At 39.2% G+C, this 23,779-nt stretch overlaps 1 pseudogene; it reads left to right on the top strand.

Moving 5' to 3' along the window:
* The first annotated feature begins 4,860 nt into the window (after positions 1-4,860).
* The window catches only part of LOC115326465, a 46,040-nt pseudogene continuing 27,121 nt past the window's right edge, over positions 4,861-23,779 (top strand).

Raw genomic sequence — 23,779 nt, 5'->3', positions numbered from 1 at the left:
ATCAGTGGCTAGCTATATGAAATTAAAGGGCGATATCTTCCGTCTCTCGAGCTCTTTAGCGGAAAAAACTTATCGTGTTAATTCTCAGATTATTCTTAAGCCATTATTTGCTGGAAGTGTTACGGGTACAAACTTTATTTCGGCAATTTCGTAGACAATGTGCGATCATAACAAATCTTACATATATATTGTTTTGCCTTCGATCATATTTTGGAATATACTTCTTATTCTGAGAAGGATAGAGCAGGGTAGTGGAAGCTTTTTCTGACATGAATTAATGGTCAGTCTGCTAGTAACCTTGTGACGACGTAAGCGCATTCTACAGCCAGAGGCTTAGAGAATTTAATTGTGTGAAGTATAAACCAAAAATGTTAATATATATTTATTGTGTTATTTTCGACCATAACAACAGTCATAGAACAGCTTCAAGAACTAAGAGAACACCACTTTTTTCAAAATTATTTTTATATATGTAATTGTAACTTAGATAAACATGTGGTGCATAAAATTATTGATAAATGCATTACCAACATAAAAATACACCCCAGTAAAACTTTCTATCCGTATCTATTAAATGATAGTTTTTTGAGGAGAGGACGCTAATTGCTTATATAGCCATCGCCATGTGAATCCGAGCAAACTTGCTGTAGGTTGCAAGTTTGTGATTTTGTAAAATAAAATCAACCTTGAATTGAAATATGTTTCTGCTTAGAAAATTATCGTAATATTTCCGAAAACATAAATAAACATAAGCAGTATGACCGAAGTTTTAACTTGTTTTGAAAAGAGAAAGCAGAGCAAAATAGAAATGACATTTTGAAACATTCCACCGCGTGGCACCTTATATATTCCTACTCTGGAAGGCTATTTGGTTCATCGCAAATACCTGGTCAGCTCATACTATTTTAAAGCGAATTTATGAAAACAGCCAACTCAAACTACCCACTATATGTTTTTTATCGTGCTTTCAGATATCCATGGCATTGCTATTTGTATTTTACGCTATGTTTACCTTGATTTTATGAACTAAATTTGTATGGGTAAAAATTCAGTACACGAAATTGACAGAAAACTTCGCGTTTAGATTGCAGATCTATAATCGAAACATCTAAACGCGAAATTGCATTTCAATTTTTTTTTTGAACAAGACACAAAAAGACGGTAATGCTTTCTCCTAGTTACAGGTATATTAGAAATTCGATATATGCTGTAATGCGAACGTATTTATACATTCAATATTCCATTTCAACATTGCCAATACAGTCGTACTCAACTGGGCAAATTGGACTTTTAGGGCAAACATGTGGTACGCTATTTTAGCAAAGCTAGCCTCTTGCTGTTAGACGCCTATAAAATTGATTTTGACTTTTCCATTTTTGATATCTTTTGGGGCCACCAAATAATACATTTTATTCATGCTGCTTGCATCTTTGAATCTGTTACACAGGTGAGAAATATACCTAACCAAATCAAGACTCATTTCGAGCAAATAATGCGATAATGCCAGGCTCTCTTCTAAAAAACATTATAAATTGTCTAAGAAGAACCTTAATGTCTGGTAAGTTAGAGTTGGGTTTCAGTGAATTCAACGCGTGTTATTCTGTCCAAATAAAAAGCTGAATTCGCTGCTGCGCTCAGTGTCACGATGTTAACGATAATTATTATATTTTGTTTAATTTTGGTTCTAACCCTAACACGAAAGAAAACCCTTCGAGTGAATAAGTCCAAATGTGAAAAAGAACGAAACCTATGTGTAAGTCTTGAAGCAGAAGAAAATATAGAGTCTAACTGGCGAACTTTTAGCCTTCTGGAAAGCCAACGGTGAACAAAAATAGAAACCAAACACAAAAATTTACAAAACTCAACTATGACGCCTATTTTCCCTTTCTGGTTTACACATTATATCAAAGCTTAATACCCAAGTGAAAAATGCCGAATTACTGCGCTGTTGAGGCATGCGTTGCCCCTGATACCTAGAAGATGTGAGCTATTGCGCATGCTCAGAACACATTCCGCAGTCTCGTGAACAACGATGGCAGTGCGCAGAAGGCGAGTATTGAATGACCTACATAAGAAAGACTCGCAACCGAGCTCAGTCACGCGAAGTCGGTCATAATGGCATCAAACCTCCAAAGATGTTCATTTTTGTTCATAGCTCTGGGTTCCCATGATAAGGATAGTTAATTACTCTGTCTGAGGTACCCGTAAAACGGCTATGGTGCCATAATCAAATCATTCAAAAGGAAACCTTCCAATATTCTCTTCCAGAACACCTTGATAATGATATCATCCTACAATAAGGCAACTATACTCGCAGATAAGCTTAACTTTACACAAAAAAAATAATCCCTGACTGACTGGGTGCATAGTTTTCTTTCCCTTGGTTCACAGTGTGGCTCTTTAAATTCACTTAATCGTTCGGAAGCAAATGTGTCGTCGGGTAGTTCGCAAACTGCTTGGAGCCCTTCCTTTTTTTATTTACATCGATGATATTTTACGTAACATTATCACTAAAATACGTCTATAAACAGACGATCGTGTTTTATATCACAAGTCATCTCGGGTCCTGTCAACAATTTCTTGGCCAGCTTCTGTGAGTGGTGCAACACCTGGCAAATGTCGATAACTTTTCGCAAAGCCGCTTTTATATCAAGTTCCAGGCGCTCATTCACATCCATATCTCTCAGGTCATCTAGTTTTTTTGTTTTTTTTGTTTTAAAGGCAATTTAAATGTACCTCTTGCGTCCTCTTTTTTATGCCTGATATGACCTGATAGATCAATTCGACTTCACATGTAACAATTAGCGGACTCGGGTACCGTCTGCGTACTTTACGTTATGTCATACAACATGCAAAGCTTCTGACATGACAAACCTTAAAACGACCAATCCTTGAATGTGGCTCTGTCGTTTGGAAACCTTAAATACCATTTGATATCAGCAAGGTTGAAGCTATCTAGAAGAAAGCACTACGTTTTATTTGTCAACGGTATGCCAGATATTCCACCCTCTAATTTGTTTGTTGCTTTAAACGTTTTCCCACTTTCCGCGCATAGTAAACCGGTGGTGTTGCCTGACCTGAGGATTTCTCACTGGCTGTAGAAAAGTTTCACGGCCGTAGTAAACCGGATGCTTGAAAACCTTACACCGTTTAATTAACTAATTACATTTGGCGTCCTAAAATGTATTTAAATTTTGCAAAAGCACCTTCTTGAAGAAGGTGCCGCCAACTAAATATTTCACATCTTCATCCACGTGTCAATGTGTTTAAATATTTTTCCTTATGCCAATATATTTGTAATTAGTTGCCCAGTGATGTTCGTTTATTACCATTGCGTGGATTGTTGTCCACCACTGGTGGACAACAATATATATATATATATATATATATATATATATATATATATATATATTTAAATAAACACTTGCAGTCAGTACTTCGCGACGGCGGAAATTTTAGCCTACACTCTAAAAAAATGTCTGTGCGTCTGCTTTCACGCACACCAGTCGGAGAACCAATCAGCGCAACTTACAGAGGCAACTCAGCGAATGACGATGCCCAAACATATCTTTAGACCGAAAAAAAAGCAGACTGAGTTGGTACATTGCGCATTCGAAGCGTGAAGTTTGGCATTGCTTATGTCACAACTCAGACTGCGTTTTTCGGTCTAAACTGATTTTTCAGCATCGTCATTCGCTGAGATGCCTCCGTAAGTTGCTCTGATTGGCTTTCCGAGCGTTGTGCGTGAAAGCAGACGCACATACGTTTCTTACAGTGTACGTCTGACTCTCGACATAAGGAAAGCATAATATAAAAAAAAAAAAACGAAATTAAATGTGACTAATTTTTTGTAATACATGTACGTCAGGGTGAATAGTTTGACAAGAATTCAAATTGAAATGTCACGATGAAAAACCTTTCCGGTTAGCCTTATGTTTTGGTGACGCATGGCAGAAAACAGATAAAGTCAAACGTCAGGCTAGATGTCTAAAAAGACCTTTGTTTCGAAATCTTGTAAAAGGTCAAAATTTAGAAACCTCTTGCCACGTACAACCAACAACTAAGATATAAATGCCCCGCTTTAGTTTGTTCTCGACAGGCACAAGCGTAGACCGGCACATCGTCAACGTGACGGTAATATCATCAGATTCTATATAACTGCCTCTTTTGCAAACTTTTTTTTAAACTTTTATGCAGGCCTAATATTGGTGCATTTATACTGTATCCTAGTATAGTGGTTTGTAATACCAAAAGCCTAAGGTATACTAGCCTGATTGCAGTGGCGAAGCCAGGAACATTGTCGGGGGAAGAGGGGGTTCGCTGGGACTTTCAATGTGACTAAGTGTGTGTGTTGGGGGCCATACATGTGCTTAAGGGGCAAACTACATATCAAGGGGGCTCGGCCCTCATAAGCCCGCCCCCCCCCACCCCATGGCCGCGCCCTACCTTAATATTTGCTGTATAAATACTAATGAGTGTAACAACCGAAAGTTAAATACGTACGAACTATGCACAAATACCTGTGCACCACTACCTTAATTTCTCATTTAGTTTTATTTCTTGCCTTGAAGGTAAGATAACAGTCAGATGCATTCAATGGTTTTTGCATTACATTTGCCACGATTGCAGATAAATGTTGTAAATCGTACAATATATAGTATGCCTCCTTTGAAATGGTGCTTATCGAGTAAGGAACGCATTGTGCAAAAAGTAAACTCTAGAAATGGCACTAAAGTCAGCATCTTGAAGTCAGTTGCACGGTCTTCATGTAGGATGCTGATAAAACCATTAAAGCAATCTGTGTTTTGTGTTATACGTTGAAAATAATTTTAAAAAGAACCCTAATATTCTTATATAGAAATGACGCGTCATATAGCTGGGCACATCATAGTAAAAATAAATGTGCTAAGTGATCTGAAACATAATATTAGCGTAGAAATTTACTTCCTAATATCCAGTATCAATTTATTTACAGATTATCAAGGTGGCACAATAAATATTTTGATTGTTTGCATTGTGATAGCCAACGTAGTAATATCCCCAGGTAATGCGGAGGAAGCTGGAAAAAAACATTTACGAAATTCAAGAACGATCACTTCTAATATTTGACCGTAAGTTTTATTGTTATGGAAATATACAAAATTGCACATTGCAATGGACGTTTGTAACCCCGAACTTTGACGCCCTCAGCACAATATTGAAATCCCGAGGCATCTTAATTCTCTTCTTTAATTTAGATAAATGTGAACTTAAACGACCATTCCAAAAGTTTCACCTGCCACCGAGTGCTTTCAATGGAGAAGCTAAACTTAGTGATTAATCGAATATGTATGACCGACCTCATGGGAAACGTTACTCATATGTGACGGTCAAATCTGCCTCAGAAGTTTTATGGCAGTGTAATATGCAGCTGCTTCAGAAGTACGTTCAGTTTAGGGTTTGCCCCTCTTGAAAAACAAATTTAGCTATCAAGGAACTTGGGCACAACGGGAACACGCCCTCCGATGAACCGAGTATAGAAAGCGAGAAGAATCGTTTTTTTTTATACTGTTTATACCATGGATAATTCCATAATGCCACCATTCACTCATGACCATTGTAAAATTGGCAACTTAGTAGTGTCAGTAAGTGGCATTTTTGATAGATTTCTCGACTGGACATTAAAACGTCATGCAGCCCGGACCGGATTCCTAAAATATTCCTTCACAGGTATGCGGAATAGAGTGGGAAGTATCTTTATGAAATATACTTGTGCAGGTTAAAAAACTCGCGAAGTGCCAAAAGACTGAAAAGTAGCGAGAGTTGGGCCAACTCATAAAAGTGGAGAATAAATGTGCGTTTCGAATTACAGACCTGTCTCGCTGCTGGGCACATGTAGCAAAGTTTTTGAACATTTTCTCTTTAAACGCATTGTAACATTTTTTAGAATCCGCAGAATTTTGGTAAAAGACGAACATGGGTTCCGGCGTGGTAACTCAACTGTTACTCAGCTTCTCCACACATTCCATGAATTTGCTGCTACAGTGGATAACGATGGCCAAGTGTATTCTATCTTTTTAGATTTCGCGAAAGCTTTCGACAGGGTGTCGCATCGGAAACTACTGTTCAGACTTAAGCTGATACTCGATAATGATTACCTTTTACATTGGGTTGATTCCTATCTTACGAACCGTCGACAGTACGTGACTATTCGGAAAGCGGATTCCCTGGATTTGCCAGTCATGTCAGGAGTACCTCAGGGCTCGGAGCTCGGTCATTTTTTTTGTGTGTGTGTTTATAAATGGTCTGCGTTATAGATAAGCCCGGGATTCAGTGCCGTCTTTTTGCCGACGACTGTGTTTTGTTTGCCAAAGTGTCATGTCCTTTCGATCAATTATGTTCGGACAGTAGTCTACAATCTGTGTTTTCCTGGTGTCAAGCATGGCAGATGGATTTGAACGTAAAAAATTGAGTGCAAATGACAGTAACATTAAAGAAGCCTCCAACTTTATTTTGCTATTCTATCAACTCAGTACCCTTTGAAAATTGTCACTTCTTATAAATATTTGGGCATTACCATCACATCTACTTTAAGCTGGTCTGTTCACTTAGAGAATATTATCGCAAAAGCGTCTCGTAAACTGGGGAGTCTTCGAAGGACTATGCGACATTGTACCCCGTAAAATAAGCTTGTTGCGTACACTACTTTGATACGTTCATTATTGGAATACGCGGACATTTTATGGGTCCCGTATTCACAGTCATTGATTGACAAACTTGAGGGAGTGAAAAAAAGGCACTGCGATTTATATATAATGCATACGGAATGCACATATACGTCTGTGTCACCCCTTTAGGCGTTATCCAGATTAACCCAGTTATCAATCCGGAGAAAAGTGAAGCGTCTCAATTTTTTGTATAAATTAATACACGATAAGATTGGAATGAACTTCGAAGACTATCTGGTATACAATCTCAGTCGAGTCATACGGCAGCAGCATGAGAATGTTCTTCGAGAGTTTCAATGTAGAAAATACATTTTTAACTACTCTTTCTTTCCGATAACTGTCCGAGACAGGAAGGGCTTGCCTCACAACATTACAGGCAGTGTCACTTTCGACTCGTTTGTCAGCGCCTTAGATGGAGTTTTAGATACATTTGACAAATCATTTGCCAAGTGGTACCTCTGTTTATTTGGAAGCGTTTGCACTATATGCCTTTAACTTTTTCTCAACTATGTTTTTTGAAAACATGTATAACTAGAGCTATGTTGTTGTATATGTCACATGTGTACTCACATGCCTTGGCCCACAAACGTAGGCCGGCATTATACTTAAAGACAAACAGTACTTTTGTAATTATGAGCGAACCCTTACAAATATATAAGTAAAAATAATGCGACGATCGTGTATTGTCGATCATCCCTTATTTGTACGGTTATCCCGCATTGGCAGTTACCTTTGTGAATAGTGAGCTATCATTTTCCTAATAACTCGAATGTTTTACAACTAGATCATGAGTGCAGATACCTCGGCCACACAATGGGAAATGGAGAAGTAAAAACTCTGCAAAATCCCTGTGTCAAATGGACTTGCCTGGCCAATCAGACTCAGCTGCTGGTCCAAGGGTTAGTTGACGTAACGTTCATACCGAGCGAGCCAAATGAATCTAAAACGTTATTACTAAATCTTAAAATAATATCCGAAAAAAGAAAACTCAAACCAAAAGTTTAGAAACAAAGAGTTCCCAACGTTTCGGGGTCGACTTGACTCCTTCTTCAGGGGTGACTAAAAATGGAATGGGACAGCGCGAGCTTCGACCTCTCCTTCTTCTTCTACCGAGGTGTTGTTTTCTGAACGTGACGCAGGCCATGGACGTAAATAGATGGTAAGGCCCCGAGGGACCTGTTAATGTTCCCCGGTGTAATCTGGATATGCCACAACTCCAAGAACAGGCGTCTTCGAATATGTGGCTCCGTGTCTATCACGTGTGCTTTTCCGAAGTCGATCCGATGATCAAACACCTCACAATGTTCCGCGACGGCGCTACGCTCGCGATCGAAATTGCGCACATCGTTCTGGTGCTGGCGCTTGCGTTCGGGAAAAGATTTAGTTTCACCGATGTAGGGGGCGGGGCACTCCGCACACGGTATCTTGTAGACCACGCCCTGTGCTTTCTCTTTTGGGAGGCGATTTTTCGCTGCATAATATCACTGCGTTACGATCGTCGCGAGACACAAGTTGTGAGGTACGAGGTATACATTTTGCTCACCGCGCTTCATTTGTTATATTTACTATCAATTCCTAACCTCACAAACGTGCGGTTACGAGGTAAATTAATATTGCGATGATATGAAGGGAATAACGCCCCTCAGTAAAAAGTCTGGAAAACAAAATACAATCTATTTACTTGGGATCCCAGGGTAAAGCCTTTCACAAGTAAACGTGAAATCTCCGGACTGCGGCCCATTGAAGCGCTTGATTGGACAAAAAAAAAAGGAACGTGAGGAAATTCCAAGAATTGAATTTTACGGCTTTTTATTGCTTGGTAAACGAAGTTTCCTAATAACACACTATAGCATTTCTGTTGTCAGAAGCCCATTTTGATATTAATGTTTTGTTTTGTGATTTTATAAAAAGCATGTCATTCAAAATTAAAATTAAGGCATCATAAAATTAAGTACGACTGTTCAAGAATCAGCCAATCATACCAGATACCAAACCTCTGCTCTTTGATTTCGCACTGCCCGACAAAGTTGATGCGAACACGACATCGACGCTTATTTACAAAGCAGAATGGATAACTGGGCGAGTTTGAACGTGTTCATATTGCTATAGCACAAGTGTACACGGATGAAACGAGGAACCGGAGAGCACGAACGTTCTTTACATATAATTTATATGGAAAAGGAATAAGTCAAAAAAGTTTTTTAAACGATGCTTGCTGTGTTTTAGTTAATGTTTCATTCTTCTTTTTTTACGTTTTGTGTATTTTAACTTCTGTGCATTTTTCTCTTATTTCTTCATGCACGCGTTTTGAAATTCGTCTCTAACTTGGTTTTTTTTTCTTGTTCTGTTTTCTTTCTCTTTTTTTTCTGCCTCCCTGGAACAAGAACGTTCGCTTCAATTGTTTCAATTGCAGTGTTTCCACATGCGAAAAAATATCCTCCCCGAGTGGTTTCTGTAGAAATGTAAAGTGTCTGTTGTTGTCAGCATTTATCTTAACATTTTACTAAAACAGCGGAATGAAAAGAACAAAATCGTGTTACCTCGCTAGTTTTAATTGCAGATATTCAATTGTAGGAACAAGAAAACCAGGGAAAACTGTCGATTTCCTGTTTGTGCTAACACTCGCGCTGCATACATTATCTGACACAGAATGAACGATTCCGCTTTTTAGTTCTTTTGATGTCTTTTGAGTTTTCGGCAGATTTGTCTTTCTCTGACGCCATCGCATGAGTGCAGCTGTCGATATTAGATTACCTTTCACGCGCAATACAAAGTCAAACGTTTGACTTGACAAGGCCTCTGCAGCCTTACAACTGGCACACGGCGACATACTACACATCAAAAAATAGTATTCGGTTTTCAGCTTTCAACATTAAGCAAAATAAATAAATAAATAAATAAATAAAAAAGTACCAAAAGAACAGCTTCAGTTAATCACGCTATCAAAGATAGCAAAAAAATATATATACATGTACGGTCTCCGGCAATATGAAAGACCCACTGGGAGCGCGTGGCCGAGGCGGTGGCTGGTGGGGGCGCTGCGAGCGCTCCGGGCAATTCCATTCTGCTTCGAGGGGAGGACGCTCACTCGGGGCACAGCACAATCTGATAAGCGCGTTTCGCTTTCGCTGAGCCCGAGTGAGCGTCCTTTCCTCGAAGCAGAATGGAATTGTCCGGAGCGCTCGCAGCGCCCCCGCCAGCCACCGCCTCGGCCACGCGCTCCCAGTGGGTCTTTCATATTGCCGGAGACTGTACATGTATATATTATATATATTTATACATACATACATAAACATACATACATACATATACATACATATATATATATATATATATATATATATATATATATAAGACACATAGCATATTTAGGAACATGACAGGACTAAAAATAATAATCGTACAACCTCAAGAATAACTGAAACATACAGAACACACATCCCCACAATACAAGCGAAATTTTAATACAGGAAAAAATTTCTAATTGGAATAAGATTCAGTCTCTCGATATTTGTGAAATTATGCTTCTGAAATTTATTTAGAACAAATGGAAGATTATACCTTAGCATTTGGAAAGGCTCGTTAGAGCGGAGGGCTGATATATCATCGTGTTAGTAGACTATACTCATATAGGTTAGGGACAGTTATTAGACGTAGTTCTTTAAATATCAAAAGGAACATTGAGTATTGTGCGAACAGCCATTTTTTTTCAAGAAGGTGTAATTTGTTAGCATTCGACAGAGATGTGGTACACCACACTAAATTAGAGTAGTTCAGATGGGGTAAAAAAGGGCCCTGTATATAAGCATTTTTATGTGACGAAGCAATACATTTCTGAATTGACATAATTTCCCAAGCACTATTGATAGTTTTTTAACAACATTATTAACGTGATAATCCCAAGACATCTGTTCATTAAAGTAGACCCCGAGCGTTTTGACGTTCGGCACAATCTTTATGACAGAGGGGCCCAAGATGATAATAAAATAAAAAGAAACATGTATAATCTTAGGTTTAAAAAGGACAGCCTTGCTTTTGCTCGTGTTGATTATTAGTGAGTTAACTTCACTCCAATCATACAGCTCCTCTAGTGAGGCATTCGTTTCTTTAACACGGTCTTCTATTTCCGTACCTGAAAAAATAGACTGGTATTATCGGCATAAATGATGAAGGATGGGGCTTTGCTGATATTAACAATATCGTTTATGTATGGATTAAATAACAAAGAACCTAAAATGGTACCTTGCGGTACTCCTGCTTTAATGGGTAGGACAGTCTTTCTGTTAACAGTCTTTCACATTTTTCGACCCCTTTCTTGTCTTTGTTTGAAATTGCCAACGCCATATCTTTCTCTACTCCCTCTACGGCGATTCTGTATATTTAGCGCTGTGTAAATTAAAAATAAAAAAAAAGTATTGCAACTCATTTTTGAAGGGCCTGATAGGAAAGACTATGCGCCTTAATTTGTGAAAAGTATAATAAAAATCAAGATGGCCTTCCTTTTAAAATAATTTTCTAATTATTCCATCATCAGTAACCTGTCTACATTTTAGTGTATATTTTAGAAAGGTTGTCGTTTTCAATTTCAATGAAAGTTTATCCGAATATTCAACAAACGCGTCGCAATCATGTTGCAATTCTTCAGTTTCCAGTATTTTAAGATCCAGATTCATAAAGCTCTGAATTGGTTTGTAATCGATGATACACGTTTACCTCCTTTTATATTATGTGCTGTCTCTGCACAAAAAGATATTAAACCTAACGCGACAACAGTTTTTCTTTTATAAGTATCCAAAGGGACGTTTTCACGCAAGTTGCAAACACGTGCTCGTATATCGACCAGGACTTCGCAATTTTTGTTCCTCAAAATGAAGCTCATTTTCCTCAAAAAAAACGTTTATATGTTTTTTTCGGTTGCAGAACAAGTAAAATATTTCTTTCAGTAAAAAATAAAGAAATGTCAACCGGACAGAGTCGTTCGATCCTATTTGAAAACGCCCAAACAAACAATATCAATCAATCGGAATTTTTTCTTGTTTTGTTTTGCATTGTGGGGTTTTCCGCGGCGGCGGATCCATCGGCGCTTTCAGGCAACGCAGGTTTTTTCGCGCCCTACATGTATATCATGTTATCGCCAAGGTAGTAGGGTGATCTGTCTGCAAAGCCACCCCATTCGCTTCCTTTATGTCGCATTCACGGAGACGCTACACACCGGCTGTTGAAACAGGCACCGCGAAGCATGTGACAGGGTGTCGCCTGTCGATCGCTCCGGCGCATGGGAATTTTTGGGTCGGTTGTACGGAAATGTATTAGGAATTTTCTTTCCAAAAACACGTCCACGTCTGTGCTGTCAGGTGTTTTCCTCACCACCCCGTAGCATTTTTACGCTTTTTAATAATAATGAAATTGTCAATAATGGGTTATGTGAACGCCCCATTTGTGGCAACCGCGTTAGCGTTAATTCGGCCATTTTTCTCGCTTTATAACTTCAAAGCCACACAAATATTGCATTATATTTTTGGAGTTTCTGTTAGCACATATGATAAAAGTTAATTCTGGAGAGTTTAAAGAATGATGGCTTTTCTTAAACGATTTTCAAAATAATGTATATTTAGTCAAATGCCCCCGTATGAGCAATTCCTCGAAATTTCTGCCGCCAACCAGGACAACAATATTTCATGCAAAGAATAATTATATTCAGGGCAACCCACTGGCAAAGTTTAAGACCTTCGCATTTACAGATACAGAGAAAAAAAGAAGTTGAATCCAGATCGTTATTGCGCCATGTGTCGTGTTTTCGATTTTCTCAAAATAACCACCCTAATACTCGGTGATTGACACTTTTTTATCGAACCTTCCTACGCTTAATTTGTCAGTAGATATTTCTAGACCCGTAGCCAGAACAGCTTTTTTTTGGGGAGACAAGCCTCGCGAAATACCAACATTTTGCAATTCGCAAAAACGCGCACGTGACAGAGATGGTTCTTACAATTTTTTTTACGAATGTATAACCTTTGTTTTTTTGTGTGTTTTTTTGCGAAAAACAAGGATTGGTTTTGTTCTTCTGAGCATAACGTTAGCAAAATATATTTTTTCATCAAAATTAAATTTGGTCGCCGGACATGGTTGTTCGATCTTATCTCAAAAAACGACCCACAGTCTTGAGTAATTTTCAGCAGATTCATATCAAGCTGCAATTACCTCAAAGGGGACGTGGTAATACATTCTAATTTAGATATAAAACATAAAATTTCAACTTGGCAACTATACAGCCGTACTGCACTTGTCATATTGACCCTCTTGGCAAGATTCTATTTTAAGCAGACTGATTTCACACGGCCTAAATAGAGATATAAAATATTCGACCGATACGAGCGTTTGTTAAACACTACTTGTATATGTTATGGCACCAAATATCATGCTTTTAATTACAATTTCGTTTTTTAAACCAAATGATTGCGAGTCATAACATTACGGATGGAATTTCCAGTTTAAATTCATCAGAAGATGAACCGGGACCATAGACTACATCACCTGCGTTTTATCACGCTAAACTTGCTGAACAATTTCTATGAACAAAAATCCCAATCAAACTTGAACAAGCCTCGTAGTACGCGGAGACGTATATATCTTTCGAAGCGCGAGGACAAAGATGACACATCCATTGTACCAATTGAGGTACTTTTAGACTAAGTGTGAAGTTTAATTTTATTAACTCAATATGGCATGTATTTAAAAAAACACAGAAACAGCAACCTTAAAAATGTTTCTTTTTTATTTACCAGCAAAGTGTCCTGATAGAAGTCAAGGTAATTTAGTTAATTGCTTCAGCAGATACGACTCATGCGACAGCGAATTGGCCAGTAGAGTCTAGCATTTTGCACATACAGGCAGCTTCCGTATCGTGGCATATTGTACCTGAAAGAATGAAATTAAAGAGCAAATGTCTGAAAACCGCAAAGTTAGGATATATTCGAAGCTCACCGGCTTCGTTGTCTACTATACTTGGTTGTGCATACCGAAGTAGTAATTTTTTATACCAGTTGTCTTTCCTTTGATACATTAGAATTGCTTTGATATTTTAATGCTACAACAAATAAAACTATATCTCTGCTCGCATTGATCATAGTCATAAAGTCGGTATGCCAAATTTTAAAACTTCGTTGTTCCTACAATCTTTTATTCTCCAAACATCATTAGATTGGAACCTTCTTCCCGCCTCAACAGCTAATATTACTGATATTGTTCTGTTTAAGAGAGTTCTAACATGTGCACATTGTAATTATTATTTTGATGTCCAATCCCCTCTGCAGTGTATTATTAACTTGAGGGTATTTGAAATAAATAATTAAATAAACATTGTCTAATTATAATAGAGTATGTTAACAAAATACATAGTTTGATGGAATGATGAGACAATATGAACAAGTGGAGCTGTTAAACATTTATGCCAGAGACGTTTTTACTCTTTGTGAGTCGTACTGAAGAAGCTTATAAAATATTATAGAAATTATATTAATAATGTCGTTATTTAACCAGTTTAAACACATTGCAAGATATTCGTTGTCCGATTGATCATTTGATTATTTTTTCGAACCGAAGATGAAATGGTAGTATAGGCGCTCTTTTTTTTTTTTTTTTTGCTAATTGAGACACATGCCAACTTTCTTTGTTGCTCGAAATGGCTATGATTTGTTTCAGGACAAAACTCAGAACAGAATAATCTATATTACATCACTGATATTTCTGTATTATAATGCAATGTTTTAAGTGCAATGTTTTAAGTATTTAATCACTACCCAACTAATCTAAAATTTACGCAATTTAAATGACTTTAGAAATAAATAATACAAAACATTTGGAAATGCCTTATTTCGTTCATTTAAGGGTGTTCCATTAGCGAAAGAAATCCACAATTCTTTTAAAGAAGCTAACATGGCGAAAAGTGCTTTAAACGATTATGTTCACCGATAGCCACTCCATTTAAATCTGTTTCGTTTTCATCATACCTTATAAAAAGCATTTCCTGGTGTATGTATTGCCGATTCGAGAGTTAATATATTTTAAATGACATTCAATAGTTAATGGCAAAGTAAAAATATTAGTTGGTAATTTTTTAATAAAATATCGGTTGAATTTTTATGTTTATTTGGGCACCTGTTATGGGCAGTTATCGATTTGATATTATGTTCCAGTTAGCGCAACTACCTGTCTAATTGAATATGTGACTTTGGGCATCCGTTTAAAAAACGATACTGAATTAAGACACGAAGCTTTGCAATACAGAGTTTGTGCATAATGCACTGCCAGAAAATACAAACCCTTAAATAGTTCGTGTTTTTGCGGTAACATTGCAAGGCCAATATTCACATGGGAATTGAAAGGGTTCCGAGTATCCACCCCTCAGCGTTATATTTCGGTACGTACATGTACCTGCAGGATTGATGGTAACAAAAGAAAAAGAAATCAGGAAGCTCTCAAGACTTTTGCAGATGTTAACATATTCAGCTGTTCATATATAGGCATTTATAGGTAAAACACCCGTTCGGGTGCTATCGTAGTTTACGAAAAACAAGATACAGTTTAAAGTGCAGAAAAGGTATCACGTTGCAAAATATTTCGTTTTAACTCGAAGATGTATATTTTAATTAAAAGGTGGGGGCGAGGCACGTTCCGTTTTCACCATGTATTTATCAGGCATGGCCGACACTCGGTGACGGGATTGTCATCGTTCTAAGATAACTAATTTACTAAAATTCGTTCGTTAAAATTTTAGATATTGGTTTAGTATTGTCAAGAATTACTACTAGACGCCAGTTTAACTTTAATGATTTGCAAAAAGGTACCATTTTTTAGATATTCCTTAATAAATTTTCGCGTGTTTTTTCCTGATTTAAAAGCTTGTGCAACTTAAGAGCGCTTCAGTCCTTGTCCATAATGACGCTAGGAAGAGTACGTGGTCGTTTGGGCCAAGTCGTCACTTGTGTCGTCGGCGCGCTCACCAAAAGCCACGCTGCTGAGATAGTGACGACAGGATTGAAACGACATAGTCGGTCTTCCAATTTTTAGAAGTGATGGAAAAAATGTGAAAATTGATCGAATAATACCTAGGCACACGATTAACTTATCGCATTTTTTTAATTTCTCTCGCTTCTGATGGTAATTGCCGCCAATACCGAGATTTAAACCTAAACCCTAAAACCAATAATTAAAAAAAGTTAATTAAGAGGTCTCAGATAACTGGTCTGTGCCATATAAATTTATCGCGCAGACAGAACTTGACTAACTGTCACCTCATATCTTTAAAAAAAATATGTTCGAATTAAGATATTTTAATCAGGTGTATAGGTGTATATCAGGAATTAACAAGTTGTATAAAAACAAAAACACATTTTGATTTGACTTGACTTACAACGAGGTCTTCACCCTCTTCAACGACAATGGGCACTCCGAGGAAATCAACATGAACTGGGCGAGACTAAAAAAGAAACATGAAAAAGCAGTGCGTGGACAATAATCAGGGAGGCGTGCTTCGTGTCTTGCCTCAAAAACTAGAAATAGAAACTGTCCATACCTTATTTTGCAATTTCATCCTTCCACAATTCAGAAGCTGAAATTCAGAAGTATTTTAATGTCCTTATTGATTTATTGATGTACTTGATCTAAATAAAATGCTCCCGAGAAAACAATGAGCGTTAAATACCGTTCTGTGGTTCATTTTTAGAGCGTAAACTGTGAAGGGAGTGAACATTCCTTCGCATTGTAAAATTATTATATAAGAAAGGTTTTTTTAGCGTATTTGCCTTACACTGCTTGTCAGATTTTTTGCATAGTATGGTCAGAAATTAAATAAATAGAAATTTATGCCAATTGTTTTAAGTATTGCAGTCGGACGTTAGGGTACACCAGTCGTGCTTGTGAACATGCCCAGTTGCACTGACCTGGAATTCTGGTTTGTTTAAATCGGAATCCTCACACGTTTCTTAAATCTTCAAGGTAGTCAATAGGCAGCACGGTTCCTTGCGCCATAATTTGTTTCTTTGTCCGTCAATTTATTGCCCCGAATGCTTAAACGAACCATGGTATGACAAAACTTGATATTTGTTTTACCAGTGTCTGGGTTTTTGGGCTTGAAACAGACAAACTACTGCCATAATTAGGCTTCATAACTGGTTGTTTCCTTGATACGTAGATTTTCGGTTCACGTCTGTCACTTCGGCAATTTTGGGACAAACCAGAAAAAAGCCATAAGAATGACTTTGGCACCAACTAACGCCTTGTGGCAAAATCCTTACTAGGCAACTTTGTGACGTGTTCGGCTAGTTGGTTTGAGGTGAACAACTTGGGAAAAAACAGCGGCAAAGAAACTTGTACAAGAGTAAAGAAACATACACGACAAGACGGCGTTGAACTAACAACTGTTGTTTAACAACTGGTTGGGCCTCTCGTGACATAATATGCTGCTTGGTTGGTACGTTTGAGTGTGTCTATATATTTTTATCTGATTAAGATGCGTCTTGTTTTTGTCCCTCCCCTTTTGTGTAATAAACAACACTTGTTAAAGTTGAGGCTTGGGCGAGTTGGTACATACCTCAGAATTAAAAGCAGCGCGAAAAGACGAGGACCAGACAAAGAAGTGACACGGACGTAGCGCTGAATTACAACTGAGCTTATTGAACGCAAAATCGCAATATATATTTGCGGTGTCACGACAAAAGAGAAGAAAAAATTCAGCCCATGTGATGCATCACCAATAAAAATAAAACAATGATAAAAATATGTATATAAATAAAAAAAATGGGCCATAACACAGCCGTACAGATTACGTGCTAAAAAAAAACGAGCAAGTCAGGGAACCAAAAAATTCATTTATTTGCCTGATAGGGCCACAGAAGGACGCTTACACATGCTGCACCCAACCTCGCTATCTCAACAGCCTCTAGAATTTCCCGAGTAAGCTGGTCCCTATGACGCTTAAGAACCTCGCACCGTTGGAAGTCGGTTAGGCAACCACAGTCGCGGCATGAATACTAAGATGACCAGACACGGTTGTGGAGACACTGTAAACGTGCTCTCTTAACCTGTCATTCAGGCAGCGGCCCGTCGGGCCAACGTAGCGCTTGCCACACGTCAGAAGGAGAGAATAAACCACCCCCTCAGAACACGTGATGAAGCGATCTCGATGCCTCGTACCGCAAGCCGTGGCCGCCCTCGGAGAAGGGTTAACAGCTCTGCACAACCTGGACAACTTGTCCGGCGCAGAGTATAAAACGTCGACGTCACACCTGCCCGCAATGCGCTTTAGGTTGTGGGACAAGCCGTGTATGTAGGGAATGACCACAAACTTTTTTCTTTCCCTTCCCTTTCTCTTGTTGGCCTCTTCACTTGTCATAGGCCTGCTCTTGATATCTTTCAGCAAAGACTCGGCGACCGTTGTTAACACATGAGAGGAAAATCCAGCATCTGCGAGGCGTTCAGTTTGCCTGTCAAAGCTATGTTTAATTTTATGATAACAAGACTTACGCAGCGCATGTGTATAGCAAGTCCTCGACATCGCCCGCTTGACTGTTTTTTGAGTGAGCGGACTCGAATGGCAACAGTGGCTTTCCAGCACGGGGTTCATAGCTCCAACAAACATGACCTGGACAAATAGTTAAATTCAAATCCAAAAAACGGATGCATCCGGTTTCAGGCACTTCATGAGTCAGGACAAGTGCCGAAATGCAATCACTAAAAAGGCCTAAAACTTGAGTCATTGACGAAAGAAAGGATAAGGCATCGGCATGGTAACAAAATCAGAAATTCATCTACATACCGGAAGACCTTTGCAACTTTGGTTCCCCCAAGCCGTTCAAAGATGATGCGGTCAAGGCTCGCTAAAAACAAGTCGCTAAGCACGGGGACAATGCAAGAACCAATGCATACCCCTTGCCGTTGCAAATAGATCTTACTCTCCCAAGTCGCAAAGGTCGACCTCAGATACAAATCAAGGAGCTCCATGAAGCCTTCAACTGGAAGTCCCGCGGCATTTCCGTGAACGGGCTGAACGGGCTGCTACGGGCGTCGTTGCAGCAAGCATCGGGACTACATAAGCCAGCGCAGCGAAGGGACTCGCGGCCCTGACACTGTCACGCTTACACCATCGATATCGTTCCAGACTTTCCGTGAACGGGCTGCTCAGAAGTTGGTGTCTACGATCGGCCCACTCACCGCTTCCGAAGAAAACACCGCCTGGACCAGCCTGACTCAGCGAGTCGGCCAACGCCGTGACCAGACACGTGCTACGGGCGTCGTTGCAGCAAGCATCGGGACTACATAAGCCAGCGCAGCGAAGACCAGCGTGGGATTCACGGCCCTGACACTGTCACGCTTACACCGTCGATATCGTTCCAGGTGAGCGGTGAGCTTCCTGTGCGAGATTCTGTTCTACTTTGTAGTGGCTGTGAATCCCCCAAATTGTGTTACTGTTTTAACGCCTGGTTGTTGTGATGGCCGTTGACATAGTTACCTACCGAGCCTGTATCGGCCGCTTTGTACCCAGAAAGAGAACGACCTCGCTTCTACACACAAAGGTTCTACGCCTTCATGTCAGAGGCATGTTCGGGTCAGTGAAGTTGCTAACTGTGGCTATTGTGATGTTCATGCTTTTGACCTCCGCCGGTGACGTCGAAGTTAACCGCGGACCCACCACGAATGCCGAAAAAATTGATAAGCTGCAAAGAACTGTTGATAGTTTGGTTACGGCGTCCACCCAGAATCAGTTTGAAAATTCTGTTAAGTTGGACCAAATCAACAGCGGCATCGCTGCTCTTGGAGTCCGGGTGACAAATCTTGAACTCAAAGCGCACGAAATCACAAATATGCAGGTGAATTTGAGCACTGTTGAAGCAACGGTGCATAGTATTAAATGCGATTCGGTTTCTTTTCGGGACCACCTGTCTGGAATAAGTAGCGTTGTCGACGACATGGAGAACAGAATGAGACGAAACAATCTAATATTCAAAGGCTTACCCGAAATAGAAAATGAGTCATGGAACGATGCTAAAACCATCGTCACTGGCTTCGCCCGAAAAATGCTTGGCATAGAAATGGGCGAAATTGAAAGGGCTCACCGATTGGGTAGAAAACGACCAGGATCCAGCCGACCGATAATCGTAAAATTTCTGCGCTATCAAAGTAAAGAAGAGGTTCTTAAAATGGTTTTAAACTGAAGAACGTGTCTCCACAAATCAGGATATCAGAGGACTTTTTTGATAGGGTGCGCATTGCGTGGCAGAATTTGTGGGAATTTGCTGAACAATTTAGAAATAGTGGTGCAAAATATAAGGTTAGTTACAATAAACTACATTCCGGAACAGCGACATATGTTTACGATGCAGCTAGTGACTCAGTTGTTCTGCTTCGTGCGCCTCATCAAGACGGAACATCAAACAACTGACTCGCTGTAAACCAACAACGTCCAAATCGCGCTGTCTCTCTTAACCTTTCTTTTTTTGTCGCAAATTTTCGAAGCATTTTGTCAAAACAGGATGAACTTGAGAACGTCACTTGCTCTAGCCAGCCAGACGTCATTCTTGGAACGGAAACGTGGTTAACTACCGATATAAGAAATGATGAGCTCATTTTAAACAGATCGTACAATATTTTTCGTAAAGATAGACTGCTGGCTAGAGGCGGTGGCGTAATCACCGCTGTCAAAAAACCTATGTCATGCTCGCAAGTAGAATGTTCTTCTGTTCTTGAAATTTTGTGGATTCGTATTAAACTGGATTTTCGCTGTGTCATAGTAAGTGTTTGTTATCGTCCACCCCATTTTAATCGCTCAGATTTCAACATCCCATTGCACCATGCCCTTGGAACTGTCACCAAGGAATTTCCTACTGACGACTTCTTTCTTGGTGGCGATTTCAATTATCCCGAAATAAACTGGTCAACGCTAATGCCGCTCCCTGACTGCGCAAACTCTCGACAGTGTACAGAGTTCCTCTCAATAACTGGTGTGTATGGTCTCCAACAAATTATCACCTCGGCCACCCGTCGTGACGCGATATTAGATCTGTTTTTCACTAATAAACCCGAATGTGTGACGTCCGTCACTATCATGGAGCATATAAGTGATCATGCTTTGATTCAAATCGAAACATCATTAGGAGTAACGCGCTCCAAAAATACGCCGAAAACGATATTCGCATTTTCACGAGCCAATATTGAAGGACTCACAATAGCCATAACGAACTTTGAAAGGTATTACGTTTCGTCAAATTGTGACCGATCCGCAAGTGAAAACTGGATACTCATTAAAAATACTTTCATGAAACTACTCAAAAATTTGTTCCCAAAACTTCAGTTCGTTGTGATCGCACATCTCCCTGGTTTAATAACAATTTAAAACGTATGTTAAATAAAAAGAAAAGATTATTCGCAAATGCAAAAAAAATAAATAATTTTGATGTTTGGTCGTCATACCACTCCTTCACAAAATTGTGTAAAAGCGAAGTAAAGAAAGCAAAAAAAGTTTTCTTTTCGGTGACTTTGCCACAGATCTTATCTACAGACCCCAAGCGATTCTGGAAGATAATAAATCCAAAAGAATCTAGAGATTGGCGAGTGTTCAAAAATGACCAAGGTGAAACACTCCGTGATGACCAGGCTGCCGATTCGTTGAATTCATTCTTCGCCAGCATTTTTACGCACGAAATCTTTCTACTCCCCCCATACTGCCCACCTTTTCATGAAGCGTTGATGCCTCCAATTATTTTCAGTCCTGAAGGAATTCTTAAAACTATCTCAAACTTGTCCTCCAATAGCGCTCCTGGGAACGATGGGATATCGGCCAAATTTCTTAAACTAATTGATCATTCAGCATCCAAAATACTGAGCATACTGTTTCAACAAAGTCTGAATTCTGGTGAGGTACCATACGATTGGCGTTTCTCCCAAGTTAGACCCATCTTCAAATCGGGCAGCAAATCAAATCCATCTAACTACCGTCCCATCTCGTTGACTAGTGTACCCTGCAAGCTCATGGAACATGTACTTTACTCTCACATCATTTCATACCTGGACCATTGCGACTTTTTTTTCCCAACCAGCATGGTTTTAGAAAACATCATTCATGTATCAGCCAACTATTTGAATTTACCACGGATCTTCACTTTAATAATCATTCCTCAGCAGAAACCGACGTTATTTTTATTGATTTTTCGAAAGCTTTCGATACCGTACCGCACCAACGACTACTTCTTAAACTTTCTCTTCTCCACATCCATTCTTCAGTCATCAGTTGGATAGCTTCGTTTCTAACAGAGAGAGAGCAGTCAGTTTCAGCCAACAGTTCTTCATCAGCATCAGTCGCAGTAACTTCCGGTACTCCCCAAGGCAGCGTCCTCGGCCCCCTTCTTTTCCTTATCTATATTAATGATCTTCCTTCCTCAATTAACTCGACTATTCGGCTATTTGCCGATGACTGTGTTGTGCACAGAAAAATTACTGACCCAACAGATCATTAGATTCTTCAAAACGATCTCGACACCATAAGCTCCTGGTGCACCCATTGGCAGATGAATATTAACCCCGGAAAATGAAAACAAATGACCGTTACCACCAACTCGACCAAATCATCTCGCGAATATTCATTACTGTCACAACAATTAGAAAGTGTCTCATTATACAAATACTTGGGTGTCCATATTTCTGAAACATTATCGTGGCATGAACATATCGACAACATAATCGCCAGCTCAACGAGATCATTAGCTTTCTTGAGGCGGAACCTCTATCTGGCCCCTGCTGCGACAAAATTACTCGCCTATAAAACAATAATTCGACCCAAACTTGAATACGCAAGCGTCGTGTGGAATCCACATCAAAATTATCTAATATCTAACCTAGAATCCATTCAAAACAAAGCTACCCGGTTCATCCTAAACGATTACTCTCCACAAAGTAGTGTCTCCGCCTTAAAATCGAGACTTGGTCTCGCTTCATTAGCCACACGGCTCAAAATTAAACGCATGTGTTTCTTCCATCAAGTTTACCATAGTAATTCACAGTTCAGAAATATTTATTGTCAAAAAGCCCATTATATATCTCCTCGAAACGACAACACATGTAAACTCTTTCAATACCGCTCCCATAATAACTCATTCATGTTTTCTCCCTTAATATTATGTATTACAGAATGGAATAACTTGTCAGATCATCTTGCAACCAACTTAGATATTACAGCGTTTGAAGAAATGTGCGTGCTTTTGTTCAATGAGTAGGGAACGTATGTTTGTGTATATATATATATCTTGTTTTATTTTGTGGTTAGACGAGATGTGGTTGTGTTAGTGTTCTTACGTTATGTTTTATATTGTATTCCCATTTATTGCCCCCCCCCCCTCATGTAATGCGTCCTCAAAAGACGCCCTTGAGGTAAATAACTGAAATGAAATGAAATGAAATGAAATTTTGAAAAGCAACTGCCTTTCAAAAAATAAAACAATAATAAAAAGGATAAAAAAATATATATATATATATAAAAAAATGCGCCACGACACAGCCGTACAGAGTGCGTGCTAAAAAACGAGCAAGTCAGGGAACCAGAAAATTCATCTCTTTGCCTGATAGGACAAAGAGATGAATTTTCTGGTTCCCTCACTTGCTCGTTTTTTAGCACGTACTCTGTACGGCTGTGTCATGGCGCACTTAAATATATATATATATTCTTTTTGTCATTGTTTTATTTTTATTGGTGATGCATCACACGGGCTGAATTTTCTTCTCTTTTGTTCGTGACACCGCAAATATGCATTGCGATTTTGCGTTCAATAAATTCAGTTGTAAGTCAGCGCTACGTGCGCGTCACTTCTTTATCTGGTCCTCGTCTTTTCGCGCTGTTTTTCATTCCGAAACAACACTTGTTATTTCAGCGCCGTCCTGTCGTGTTTTTTCCTTTACTCTTGTCCAAGTTTCTTTGGCGCTGCTTCTTCCCAAGGTGTTCTCCTTGCTAGGCCGACGTTAGGCCCTTAGAATTTAAAAAAAAAGGCAAAGTTAGGTGTTGCTCTGACGTGCTCCCTGGATTTAAA

This window comes from Ixodes scapularis, unplaced genomic scaffold (assembly GCF_016920785.2).
Source record: "Ixodes scapularis isolate PalLabHiFi unplaced genomic scaffold, ASM1692078v2 PGA_scaffold6__148_contigs__length_123643588, whole genome shotgun sequence".
NCBI lineage: Eukaryota > Metazoa > Arthropoda > Arachnida > Ixodida > Ixodidae > Ixodes > Ixodes scapularis.
Note: the sequence above shows the minus strand (reverse complement) of the source record. Positions and strands in the feature narration are given on the sequence as shown.